Source organism: Staurois parvus, unplaced genomic scaffold (assembly GCF_062004578.1).
Source record: "Staurois parvus isolate SC_StPar_1 unplaced genomic scaffold, SC_StPar_1.0 ptg000031l, whole genome shotgun sequence".
Lineage (NCBI taxonomy): Eukaryota > Metazoa > Chordata > Amphibia > Anura > Ranidae > Staurois > Staurois parvus.
The window spans coordinates 336554-351329 of NW_028317827.1; the positions used below are offsets into that span (position 1 = coordinate 336554).

General features: G+C 40.7%; 1 long non-coding RNA gene across 1 annotated transcript; it reads left to right on the forward strand.

Moving 5' to 3' along the window:
- The first annotated feature begins 115 nt into the window (after positions 1 to 115).
- On the forward strand, positions 116 to 12335 carry LOC149470750 (uncharacterized). The gene is made up of 3 exons (XR_016307997.1): positions 116 to 190; positions 11843 to 11927; positions 12128 to 12335. It is a non-coding gene; the product is annotated as an uncharacterized LOC149470750 (long non-coding RNA).
- The last annotated feature ends 2441 nt before the right edge of the window (positions 12336 to 14776 follow it).

Genomic DNA, 14776 nt, shown 5'->3' on the forward strand with positions numbered 1-14776 from the left:
GAAACGCTGGTCAAGAGCAAAGCAAATGCACCAGCTCCGAAATTATCATGTGCGCCCAGCAGCCAATCCTCAAGTAGGTTGCTCAGGTTTCAGATGCTAAATATATTTCCTGACCCTTCTGAAGACCACCTGTTCAGCAGATCCATAGAGAACAGGGCTAGTCATTTTCATTCTGGGCAAATCATAACAAGTGAGGATACATCTAGACAATTTAGTATTTATATTTTTGTTTACTGTTTCATTGTCAGAATTTTGTACTTATGTTGTCATTGATTTGGAGAGAAATATATGGGTAGGGGAGTAGGGGGACTAAAAAAAAATCCAGTTTAACTTGCATAATATAATATACAACAAAGTTTTCATTGTGAAAACAATCTTTTTTTATTCACTTTTTTTTCACTTGGGGTTATTTATTCATATTTTATATACAGTATTGCCAGTTTAATTAAAGTGCCACAGAACTGGGCGGTGCTATATAAAATCGCAAGAATGAAAAATTGTCTATTAGATGCAATTTTAGTAATATTTTTTACTGTATTTTTACGAAAATGTCTAATGTAAAAAAGCCAATAACAAATGTGTTGTTAAAATGTACACTGTATATTAGAAAATATATACAGAAATATACAATAGAGTTTACATTTTATTAGTTTTAATCTTTTTGTTTTATTTTTTATTTTGACTGTGGTAGCTTAGGGTTATTAATTTATGTTTATGTTTAAGTGCCACTATAGTTAACAAAATATATATGATTTTACATGAGAGAACTTCCATAAATTGCTACAGAATTGGGTGGCGCTATATAAAATGGCAACTCTAAATATTAGGAGACCCTGACTGTGCCACATCCATAGAACATCATATACTAATTGGAACAAAAACTTGTTACCAAACACCAGGTGGACTTTAACAGCGGTGTACATAAAACCATAAAGTTTATTACAAAATAATTTAAAATCATTACAATGTATATAAATAAAAAAACGACACTCCAAACATAGACATATGGTGCTACCCAACCCTGAGAAAGAGCCAAAAGGGACACTTCAATAATGATGTACAATCCATATATCTCAAACATATACTTACAGGGTCAGTGACTACAAAATCTTCATACTCAAAGGTCAACGCATTTCACAATGACTATCGCTTCCTAAGGACCAGTTGGGTGTGTTGCACTAAGGTGTAAAAAAGTTTTTTTAAACACAACATACATAGACATGTAAGTTACGTTCAGTATAAATAATACACATATTAATGCTTGCCTTGTCAGACACAATCTATGTTAACTGATGAATGGTTAAAATAGGTCTTGGGGGCGAGCATAGGAGTAGAAAAAATAAGGATAAAGCCGTCACACCCCGATGGAACCTGGACCAGCCTGAGCTGTATCAATTGGATTGAAGATCTACATCAAAATCAAGAAAACAATTCACTCAGCAATGGACCCAGTGTCCACATACACAGACTCCTCTACCTAGCAGAATCCATACACTTACCAGTCGGCATTCTGGAGGACACATAACCTGGTTCTTCCAAAGAAGAAAAGAAAATATAAAATGGCAACAATTAAAAATGATCCATCAGTTGTATCTTTAGCAAGTGGTTGGATTGTATTTTTACCAAAATGATTAATATATTAAAAAAAAACAAAACAAATGTTTTATTAAAATGTACGGGGTCCTGGTTGTACAGATGTGATCTGGTGGCCTTATTTTAGGCAATGAGATCTGCTATCCTACTTTTTAGGCACAAACCTGATGGGTTACATATGTGATCTATTCTAGTCCTATACAAGCACGATCTGTTGTCTTGGCTGTGCAAATGAGATCTAGAGGGGCAAAGATCTGATGGGATCTGCAATAATGGATATATATATATATATATATATATATATATATATATATATTTATAATTTTTTGTTTCTTTTCTGCTGGTTATACAGTTGTGATCCATTGCCCTGTACTTGCTCAGACATGTGATTCAGTGATCACATGTCTGAGCAAGTAGAAAATTTATACAGAAACAAACAACATACTTTACATAAAAGTGAAATTTTATTTGTACTTTTCTTTTTTTTTTTTACTAGCTTAACTGCGATAACTTAGGGTTATTTATTTATATTTTTATAAAGTGCCACTGTAGTTAACAAAGTTTGTATGTTTTTGATACTTCAGTAAAGTGCCATAGAATTAGGTGGTGCTATATTAAATAGCCAAAATTTAAAAAAAATGATCCAATCGTAATTTCAGTAACTGTTTTGATTGCATTTCTATGAAAATGTTTTAACGGTAAAAAAGCTAAAACAATCAAATGTTTTATTAAAATGTGTATTTCTGTATATTAGAAAATATATACAGAAACAAACAACATATTTTACTTTAAAGTGAAATTATATTTGTACTTTTTTTACTCGCTTAACTGCGATAGTTTAGGATTATTTATTTATATTTTTATAAAGTGCCACTGTAGTTAACAAAGTTTGTATGTTTTTGATACTTCAGTAAAGTACCATAGAATTAGGTGGTGCTATATTAAGTAGCCAGAATAAAAAAATTATCCATTTGTTGTAATTTTAGTAACTGTTTTGATTGCATTTCTATAAAAATGTTTTAATGGTAAAAAAGCTAAAACAATCAAATGTTTTATTAAAATGTGTATTTCTGTATTGAAAATATTTATCTAATGAAAGCTGAACTCTGGGCAAAAACAGCTTCTGGGCATTTGCACTGTAAAAATAAATTCCCACTAATAAAGTGTGTCTTTTGTGTGGCTGCTGGGTTTGGTGACATCCTCTTTTATTTGATTCAGCCCATACATTACAGTACAGCTGAAATCTAGCACTGAGAGTTACAGTTCTAAGTGGAGTACAGTTCTCACATCAAGTCTCTCGCTCAGCACCTTTCCATTCAGAAGATGTCTTGTATTATTTTCAGTGAATACAAGGGCTTCTATTACAGGAGGAGGTGTGGATGATTGTCACAATCTCCCCTCCTCCAATCACAGAATTCCTTGCATTCACTGAAAAGATAACAAGACATTTTTGAATGGAAGAGGTACACAGCAAGAGACTTGATGTGAGAATTGTACTCCAACCAGGACTCCCAGCACTGGGATGTCTGATATTTACCATAGCATATGGGCTGAAAAAATGTAAACGTTTTACCAAACCCAGCAGCGGCCACCCATGTGAACTTAATGGTAATCTATTTTTCCATTGCAAATCTCCAAAAATTGCTTTTTCCTAGAGTTCAGCTTTAAGGTATAGCTAATGCTAAAACTATTTTTAATATTGAATATAGTGTGGAAGTGTTAAAACCCTTGTGAGCATCTTATTGTTGTGTGCTTGTTGGGAAGATTCACGCTCTGTATTTATCATGATGACTATTGTAACCTGAATTGAAAGTAATGGGAAAGCCAAAATTTTACATTTGTTATCAGAACAGGATGTGAGGGGAAATCCTCCAAGGGGGATACGTGTCCAGTGACAACTGTGTAAAAGATGATTTCGTCTCACTTCCTGTTGCACTGCCGGGACAGGAAGTAAAGGGAAATCACACAGACAGAAAAAAAGACCTAACCATTGAAAACACACATTTATTTATTACCACTCTATGCCTTATTTATGTTAAATCATTCAATATTGTATTAATGTGCTGATCGCTTATTTAATATTTATTCATAAGTTATTTAACATTGAAAATGATTACACATGTAGTGCATAACAGCCCCCTTTAGTGGCAGTCTCTCCTCTTATTCTCTCCTCTGAAAAATGAACAATGGTGGGTTGCTTTTCAGGGGGAAGGTAGCATCCTCCAGGATGATTCTGCAAGTAATTACTACACCACAAGCATTTGGCTTGGGGTTGCAACGCATTCCCTTTGGATTTAAAAGGCAGGTTTGAAATGCAGTGTTACTTCTGTTAACAAGGCCTTAGTGCCATGTACAGAAACACTGAGAGCACCCCTGAATGCTTTGTTACATAGCTACATAGTTAGTCTGGCTGAAAAAAGACAAAAGTCCATCCAGTTCAACCATTAAAAAAAAAAAAAGTTATAATCCTATACCCACAGTTGATCCAGAGGAAGGCAAAAAAAAACCCAGCAAAGCATGGTCCAATTTTCTCCTGCAGGAGAAAAAATTCCTTCCTGATCCCCCGAGAGGCAATCTGATATTCCCTGGATCAACTTTACCTATAAATGTTAGTATCCAGTTATATTCTGTGTATCCAAGAAAGAATCCAGGGCTTTTTCAAAGCAATCCACTGAGCTGGCCAGAACCAACTCTTGCGGGAGTCTATTCCACATTTTCACAGCTCTCACTGTGAAGAAACCTTTCCGTGTTTGGAGATTAAATTTCTTTTCCTCCAGACATAAAGAGTGCCCCCTTGTCCTCTGTGATGACCTCAGGGTGAATAGCTCTACGCCGAGTTCACTATATGAACCACTGATGTATTTATACATGTTGATCATATCCCCCCTTAATCTCCTCTTTTTCAAAAGAGAACAAATTCAGTTCCTCTAATCTTTCCTCATAGCTGAGCTCCTCCATGCCTCTTGTCAGTTTGGTTGCCCTTTTCTGTACTTTCTCCAGTTCCCCAATGTTCTTTTTGTGAATTGGTGCCCCAAACTGAACTGCATTTTCCAGATGAGGCATTACTAATGATTTGTACCGGGGTAATATGATATCTCTCTCTCTGGAGTCTTTACCTCTTTTAATACAAGAGAGGACTTTGTTGTAGCTGTGTTACTGGCAATTTTCTTTTATTCTGTTGCAGTCTTTTTTGCTTTTTCTGTATCTTGCACTTCTTTTGCTGTAGTCAGCCATGATTGGGTGCCTAGGCCCATAACCTGTTAGAGATTCTGTATATAACCTAGCTAGCCCTTCCGGGCAGACAGTGCACAGTCCACATGTGTTTATCTGCTGCTCTGCAAACAGGAAGCAGGAAAATACATAGGGTTTGAATATAGATAAACTTATAAACACTGCCATCTACTGGTTGAAGAATATATCTCTACTGAATACCGATACTGGTGTAGTTGTTGTACAAAAATACATGAACATTATATTCCAACACTATGTCTCTTCAGCAATAAAAGAACATGCTGCTCTCAGTCTTCTATTGAATATAAAATGAGCTGTTCATTCCTAGCACACACCGATAGTGTTGGAATGACTGACTCTCATGTGCAGGAGTAGGATGACATCATTCCCCACTGGCCAATCAAGATTTAACCCCCAGCACCTCGTGAGAAGATGACAGTGGCTGGCAAGGGATGTAACAGCCACATCTCTATAGGTTGTGAGTGAGTATCTGTGGGGGTTTAGTTCCATTTTAAATATATATAGATACTGCATGTTGAAATGCTTTTTTTATATATTACAAAATATATGAAAAATATCTTTAAGAATATATATTTTTTAAATATATTCTTCAGATTTTTTTTAACATATAAAAGTAATTTTTACATATATTTGTAAATGCATTTACAATGTATTTTTAAAGACATACAGTATATTTGAAATGTATTTTAAAAAATATTTTTAATATATTTTGTAATAAAAATGCATTTCAACATGCAGTATATATAGATATATTTATTGAACTATATTTTGAAATATATTGAATAAGGCCAAAATTGTAGCATTTCAAATATATGTCAATATATTTAAGAAGAATGTTTTTAAGATATATTTCAAATATATTTTTCTTCCATATGGGTGGGTCCGTTTTTTTGCTTGACCAGCAGGTTGCATGAAAAAAAAACGGACCCCGTTCCCCCATCCCCGCTGTGTCATTGTATTCTGAGAGTGGGGAGACTTCCCCACCATCAGAATACACAGATCAGTGATGCAGGCTCAAGCCTGCAGCACTGATCGAGAGGAAATTTTCCAGAAGGGCGTTTGTACAGAAGTTGATTGGTAGATTGACTTCAGCACAACCACAGTGCCCATACATGGATTGAAATTCAGTCAGTCCTTGCTCAACCAGCTGAATTCCGATCCATCTATGGGCAGATTAAAGCTTGTTTGATACCTACAGGTGCGACGAAGCACAGGTTCGTTTACATGCTTTCTTCATGTGATCCTACGCATAACGTGTAGGGTAGCCTAGTTATTATAATGTGCTGTCCTATGCACAAGAAATGTAAAAATGTAGCCCCACACTGTTTTCCAAAAATACGCTGCACTGAACCACGTGATGCGGCACCATGCAGTTTGGTGTGAGCGATATTGTGGCATGTTTTCATGGCACCACCACACATCTGCTAAATGCCAATACTTTTCTCTGCATATCAGAAAAGCATGCAATTTTGCGTATGTGGCCATCACTAAGTAGTGTGAACCTAATCTAACTGGTTCTACTTTGCTGATTCTGGAGTTAGTTCTGGTTCACATTCTAGATGCGTTCCGGATGCGTTTTTGCATGTGTGTTTTTGATGCATTTTTGGTGCATTCTGGTGCGTTTTTGATGCATTTTACCGCGTTCCAGTACAGTTCTGTGTAAAACAATGCAGCATGTTCTACTTTTTTTCTGCAACTGGAATGCACTGGAACAGCACTGATGTGAACTCTGACATTGACAACTATATAACCTACTTTCTGTGCATTTTGGATGCAGAAAAAAAGCAACTGAAATGAATGTAGTGTGAACTGGCCCTTAATGTTTACACCTAGTTTGTGTTCCAAACCCAGGCAATCAGCTGTTTGATACATCAGGGATCCCATTTAGTGGTCATATGGCATATGATTTACACCAGTTCATACAGCACAGGTCACACATGCCATTGGTGAGTGCCAGGTGCCATCATGCAGAATTAGCACCATTATGTTGCAGCAGGCTCTCCTAATCACCGTTTAGTTCACTTGTAAAAATCAGACGGACATCAGAACTCCGTCATCATGGGGGAAATGTATAGCCAACAACCTAATTATAGACTGCTGATTACATATGTACTTACATACCGATCAAGGGACGCACTTAACCTCTTCACTGTGATTTACGCATGATCAATTCATGTGTAAATGACCTTGTAAAATAATTTTGTCAGGAAAACCAGAAGAGCACAGAAGGTTTGAGCAAAAGTGAAGGTTATGGCAATCCATCAGGCTTTCTCAATGGTAAAATAAAAATGAAATACTGTTGGTTCCATGGCTATTATACCTGTTTTGAGGCTTCATTACTTAACAAGTTCATGACCCACAAAAAAGCATGTGAAGAAATCCCAACTGGCATGGACTGGACCAATGTCAGGATGGAAAACAGAAGTTTGATTATCAAGGAATGAAGCCAATGGCTGAATGTAACAGATGGGGGACTAGCCACACCTGAATAAAAGTCAGCAAGTGCAAGCGTCTTCTTCTTTGGCGTGATGGCCTTACTTTACGGGCCCATTCACACTTAAAGCAGAACTAAACTTTCTCAATCAACATTAACTTTTTTTTATTCTTCATTAGTATATAGATATAGGAAGGTATCGATTATTTACTTGTTTTAACCTTTTTTTTCTACATTTCTTCAGTAGCTTCCTGGTTTCTGGCCTAGGCAAATGATGTCACACATCCCAGAAGACTTCATGGGCATTTTTTCTTTCATCTGAAGGAGGAAAAGAAGGGCTTTCTCAGCTAAGCATGCTTTACTTGCATGCCTGAGCTAAGAGCAGATGGATTCCAAGAAGTAAATGCTACATGAATCATCTGCCCTTACATAAGATGGCTGTGTTTATAATTGCTAGGGGGATGCTTTTCAAAGTGATTTCTCAACAAAATAACAAAACAAGGCATGGAGACATGAACAGATGAGAGAGTTTGCTTTGAATATTAAAAATGAATTAAATAGCATTTGTGGTGTTCAGATACAGTTTATTCCAGCTTTAAAGAATCCACTGCAGTGCGTTAATGCATCTTACCTATGAGTTGATGTACATTGCTTTAAAGTGGTACTAAAGGCTTACAATTTAAAAAAAGAGGTAATACCTGCTCTGTGCAATGATAATGCACAAAAGGTTTGCTTTCCTCCTCTTTGGCAATGCCCTGCCGGAGCTGGCAGCTTCTCTCTCATCCGGTGCCTCCTGTAGAAAGCCAGATGCTAAGGAGAGACGTGTGTGATCCCAAGCTGTGCTGTATGCACCCATAGACATACACAACGCCAGTAAACCACGCCCCTGCTTCCTTGCCACAGGAGTTTTACTGACAACAGCAGGAGTCAGTGGCTGTGCTGCCCTCAGGTTCTCCTGTGAAATTAGGAATTAAGGGGAGCGGTGCTGGAGGCGGAGTCAGCGGCACGGGAGGGTAGTACAGGTATTGGGGTGTTTTTTACCTTAATGCAGCTAATGCATTATGACAAAAAATTTCAAGCTTAGAGCCACTTGATGGCATGTAGCATAACCACAAAGTGCAGCTGGCCTTGCCCTTGTGTTACTAACTTCCATTCCTTCCTCATTTTGCTAAAAAAAAATTCTTGCATCTACAGCTGTTCTTATCCTTTTCCCTTTCTGTTCAGAACAAAAAAAAAACCTTGAAGTGATGGGTGCCCCGATAGTAGAGTTGGAGAATTAAAGTGAATAAATGGACAGTCGAAAAGTGAAGAGAGAATATAGGGTTTAGACTTAGATTGGTAAACAGGGTAGGAAAGAAACGGAAAGAATTACTTGGACAGAGGTAATTTATTGGGGAGGGAGGGATAAGGGGGGTGGAAATAGGGGTAAAGAAGTTATTTGGATTGTATGTGTTTTGATAAACGATATATTGTTGATTTATGTATTTAAATAAAACTTAATAAAAATACATTAATAATTAAGAAAAAAGAACAAAAGAAAACATGTTTTGGCTGGAGTTGGGCTTTAAAAACAAGTCAACAATGGCAGCTAACATATTTCTGGCCTGAAACGTTTCTCTTAAAGGTATACTAGAGTCAAGCATTAACATTTTTAATTTGTTTCACCAAGCAGTTTACCTGCTATGGGGTTCTGATTTTTATCATGTGCTGGTAGTGGCTCCCAACAAAAAATGGCCTTGGTGGTTTGTATTGTTTTCTTCTAAAAGACCTTCAGTCTGGTTCACTGATTCCTGGTTCTATAGAGAGAAGGCTTTAGATATACGTTAAAGTGAATTATGTGGATCTATGTCAGTGGCCTCCAAATTGCAACCCACGGGCCAGATGCGGCCCTTTGCTTGCTTTTATCCAGCCCTTGGGGAATTATTCCTCCCACTGATACAGGTACTATTCCATCCAAAGACAATGATAAGGCACCATTCTTTCCACTAACATTACCAATAGGGCACTATTCCTGCCCCAAAAAAACAATAATGAGGCAACATTCCTTCCACTAACATCACTAATGGGACACCATTCCTTCCACTGACACCAACATTGGGGCACTATTCCTCCCGAAAAAAAACAATTATGAGTCACCATTCTGTCCACTAACATCAATAATGGGGCACTATTCCTTTTGCTGACATCAACAATGGGGCACTATTCCCTCCTCTGGCAAAAATGATGAGGCACCATTCATTCCACTAACACCAATGATGGGGCATTATTCCTCCCACTGACTCCAATGATCAGGCACCATTCCTTCCACTGACACCAACCATGGGACACTATTCTTCCCAATGACACCAGTGACACAGTACTATTCCCATCACTGATACCAATTATGGGACACTATTCCTCCCACCAATACCAATAATAAGGCACTCTTTCTCCTCCTACGGACCAAAAGCACTATGTAATTTTCCTACTCCCACTGACAACCAAGCCTGAAGCATTATTTACTTCCAGTGACAAAGGACATTTTCTAGTCCCGCTGGCCACAGTCCGGTCCCTCTAAAGTCAGAATGACAGTAATCTGGCCCTTTGCTCAGAAAGTTTAGAGACCCCTGATCTACATAATCGTTAGCTCTAGCATAATGTTTACAAGATAGTATTTATATCAATTCTAGAATTGGTTACCTAGGCTTGCTTTTTAATGGAAACCTACTATAAAGGAAACATGGAATCTGCCATCTGCTCCACTCCCGAAAATGCTAAATGTTAGTTGCCAAGTCTACCTTCTTCCTTCAATTTAAGATAATGAATGAATATCACAAGCATAAAGATATCAGACTTTTCTAAGATATTTGTTCCAGAGGAGTGACTCAAAGATTTAAAACTAGCAGGTTAGCATAATGGCTAGGCACTAGTCCTTAAAAAAAAAAAAAAAAAAAAAAAAAAAAGGGCAGCGATGGCAATCTTTGTATTTAATTTTGTAAGTTTTTTTGTTTTGTTTGTTTGTTTTTTTAAACAAATGCTTCTGCCCGTAACTTTTAGTCTTGCCTATAATACGGTAACATTAAAATAAGGTGACCCTAAGATCAAGCACAAATAATGATTTCCTGTCGGCAATTCTGGTGCATTGACCTTGTCTTAAGACACAAGCTGTTTGTCTGCAACAATGACTGCTGCCTAGGCACTTGTGTGAATGACTATGACTCTCGAGACATTAATAGAAAACAGATCAAGGGGATAACATGGTGATATGTAGGGTCCAGTTTATTTAGATATGGCTCATCAAGCAGGCTGTGTGGGCTTGTCGGATTTAGATCATGAGCTGCCATTATAATCCTTCATACAGTGCTGGTTCACATTACCGACCTTTAGGTTCATCTTGAGTTTCTTTTTTGTTTACAACTCTCAGACTGAAATATTCAGTGTATTGGAGCACAGATTCAATTTAGTACACTCTATAAAAAAAAGATGCCTAAGACCGTGAGTGCAGATTAAGCTTATGTAAAAGTAATATTCTTCTCTATTATGTTTTGTTCTAGTTGTGAGTCTTTTATTGTACATATTTAGTTGTTCTTGTTTCCAAGTGTGGCTCGTGCAAACAATGGAACATTGTACAAACATTGCTCTGTGAATACAGTATTTTGGGGGGTTTCCAGATTTTCTAATGCTATCAGCCATGTGATACTTTGCGCTGACCCAGTGCTTGGTGTATCTATCCACTCTTTTTTTTCTTTTGGAGTTTTGTATTCATATCTTGGCCTTTGGGTCGCCGTCAAGGCTGTGGATAAGTGGGTATCACCAGGAGGGTGATCGGCACAGTGTGTGGGGGGGGAGGGGGGGGCAATTACTGGAACCTTGCTCCTGTATGGCTCTCCCTTCTGCTAGCTTTCAACTGCTGCAGAGGGTCATATAGGGGATCAGTTCCAGTAATTGTCTCCCCCACTGCACCCATAACCCTCCCTATGCACCAAGTTTCCCCATGCTTCCCAGGCCCCCTGTGTGCCCATACTGCCACAATGCTGCTGGTTTCCCATCATTCCTTCCCACCAGAAGCTGCAAGCACACTGTAGGATCCTTCAGATTACAGAGTGGGGGAAAGGTCTGAAAATATGTCACATTTACCAGCCCATTCCTTTCCTAAATTAACACAATGTGTTATTGTATGGAGGCCCATGGTTTCTAATAGCAGCCCTGGTCGCCCCCCTGCCCGCAATTGTTTGGAGATATTTGGATTATCCCTAGCATTTTTCTTCCTGTCCCTTTATTGCATGGCTTTTCCTCTCTAGGAGACTTCGGGGCTGTTATAGACTACTGCCTACACTGTAACTTATAGTTAATGTATGTACTTGGGATATTATTATATTATACATTTTTCTTCTTAAATCTTCCACCATCATTTCTGTCCTTGAGGTTTCTTTTGGCTGTTGTCTGGGCATATCCAACTCCATATTTGTGGTACGGTTGGACCCTCCTTTTTTTAATATTCAGAGGACAAACATTTAACATTGGGAAGTTATCTCCTCATTGTATGTATTCTGGGTTTATTCCATTTTTTTTTGCATCTCATAGGGTCCAGCCATGGCCACTGGACGCTCCTTGTATGCCCCCTGGGAGGAGTTATTCCCCCACCACAGTGGTGGTAAGTTTGTTGGAGGTAAGCTTATTTTTTGTATGATTATTGTATACATCCTCTGACAATTTTATTCTTGACTTGTTGGAATAATAGTATTTTATTGTACCTTATATTTGTGTTTTTATATGTCTACTCCCAATGACACATGTAAAGTCCCACTTATTAGTTTTTTCTCCTTTCTTGGCTCTGAAACTCCTTTCCGTTTCCTTGCAAACTTACAGGCCACCGCAGCAGTCAAGAGAGAGGTGCCAGGCAGGACAGAACACTGAGTTAGAGGAAAACTGGTGGGTACCAATCTAAGGGTACATGCCATCACCCCATTGTGCCTACAGTGCAATGAGTTTTCACTGCAAGTTTACTTCTTGGAACTCTCCTTTAAGACAGAATTTGAACTCTAACTATGTAAAAATAAATGTTCTTTCCAATTGATTTTTTCCTATAGTCATACCAGGAAATTTTTCTATCGTCCTTCCAGTATAAATATAGAAACATGTAAGAGTGAATTCAGAAAAAGATTAAATTGTCCATCTAGTGCAGTGATGGCGAACCTATGGCACGCAGAGCCATCTCAGTGGGCACGCCAGGAAGAAGATGATGAGCGCGCATGGACCGGCCATCCAGATCTCATCCACACTGGACCCCCATCAAACTACATTTCCCACATGTCTCTGGGGCCAGGGTGGGCGTGGACGAGAGGAAACGGCTCCAATGCGGCTCTGGCACCAGGGGTGATGTAGCCGGGGATGGGCGCGGAAGAGAGGAAGAGGCTCCCACACCGCTCCGGGGCCAGGGGCAACGTGTTCAGCATGAATGGGAATGAGCTGCTGGGCTGGAAGCCACACCGACACTGCCAGAGGTGAGATTAACTGCTTGCAGTGTCATCCATCAGTGCCCAGCAGTGTCGCCTGTCAGTGCCCAGCAGTGTCGCCTGTCAGTGCCCAGCAGTGTCGCCCATCAGTGCTGCCCATCAGTGCCACCCATCAATGATGCCCAGCAGTGCCGTCCATCAGTGCCCAGCAGTGTCGCCTGTCAGTGCTGCCCAGCAGTGCCACATGTCAGTGCCCAGCAGTATCGCCCATCAGTGCTGCCCATCAGTGCCACCCATCAATGATGCCCAGCAGTGCCATCCATCAGTGCCCAGCAGTGTCACCCATCAGTGCCCAGCAGTGTCGCCTGTCAGTGCTGCCCAGCAGTGCCACCTGTCAGTGCTGCCCAGCAGTGCCACATGTCAGTGCCCAGCAGTATCGCCCATCAGTGATGCCCATCAGTGCCGCCCATCAATGATGCCCAGCAGTGCCATCCATCAGTGCCCAGCAGTGTCACCCATCAGTGCCCAGCAGTGTCGCCTGTCAGTGCTGCCCAGCAGTGCCACATGTCAGTGCTGCCCAGCAGTGCCACCTGTCAGTGCCCAGCAGTGTTGCCCATCAGTGCCACCCATCAATGATGCCCAGCAGTGTCCAGCAGTGTCATCCATCAGTGCCCAGCAGTGTCACCCATCAGTGCCCAGCAGTGTCGCCTGTCAGCGCTGCCCAGCAGTGCCACCTGTCAGTGCCCAGCAGTGTCGCCCATCAGTGCTGCCCATCAGTGCCACCCATCAATGATGCCCAGCAGTGCCATCCATCAGTGCCCAGCAGTGTCACCCATCAGTGCCCAGCAGTGTCGCCTGTCAGTGCTGCCCAGCAGTGCCACCTGTCAGTGCTGCCCAGCAGTGCCACATGTCAGTGCCCAGCAGTATCGCCCATCAGTGCTGCCCATCAGTGCCGCCCATCAATGATGCCCAGCAGTGCCATCCATCAGTGCCCAGCAGTGTCACCCATCAGTGCCCAGCAGTGTCGCCTGTCAGTGCTGCCCAGCAGTGCCACCTGTCAGTGCTGCCCAGAAGTGCCACCTGTCAGTGCCCAGCAGTGTTGCCCATCAGTGCTGCCCATCAGTGCCACCCATCAATAATGCCCAGCAGTGTCCAGCAGTGTCATCCATCAGTGCCCAGCAGTGTCACCCATCAGTGCCCAGCAGTGTCGCCTGTCAGCGCTGCCCAGCAGTGCCACCTGTCAGTGCCCAGCAGTGTCGCCCATCAGTGCTGCCCATCAGTGCCACCCATCAATGATGCCCAGCAGTGCCACCGATCAGTGCCGTCTGTCAGTGCGTCCAGGTAGGCAAGTGGTTAATTGCAGTGTTGGCACTTTGAAATAAAAAAGTTGGTTTGTGTTGCAGTTTTGGGCACTCGGGCTCAAAAAGGTTCGCCATCACTGATCTAGTGTGTCCCTTTTTATTTTTTTTTTACACTTTTTTCTTTATATGTAGCATCCTCCTAGTTAGGTGCTACGTTTAGATATATTTATTATGTGTTGGATAGGTAAATTTAGTTGTCACACTGTAGTCAGGGCTGTGATTGTGTTCAGCTGCTGTCAGCCTAATGGTTCCCTCTACATTCAGAAAGCTTGAGAAGTTTCTGGATGATAGGTGTGGAGGTATGCAGATGGCAGCATGAATATTGATACAGCCCTGGCCTATCCCAGAGAGGCAGGCTCTAATGGCAGCTGAGAGACTGTATATATTCGGTGAGCTCACTGAGCTTCGGGTCTTTTCCTGGATAGGAATAATCCAGTCTGGAGGGGGCAAGCTACCCTTCATAGCAATGCTGCTATGTCTGCTGTCGTGAGGCCTCAGGTGGGTGACCTCAGAGCTTGGATGCTGAGACCCTGGAACTAAAGATAGCTGACTGAGGGGGGCTGTGTGCTTAAGATCTAGTCTGGTATCATTGGAGTAAGGTGTCGCTTGGAAGTTGGAAGGAGGCAACCAGTTGCCCTGTGTGAGTACAGACACTTGTAAGAGATCTTGAGGACCTTTGTGCTTTTGCCACCTTTCTGGTT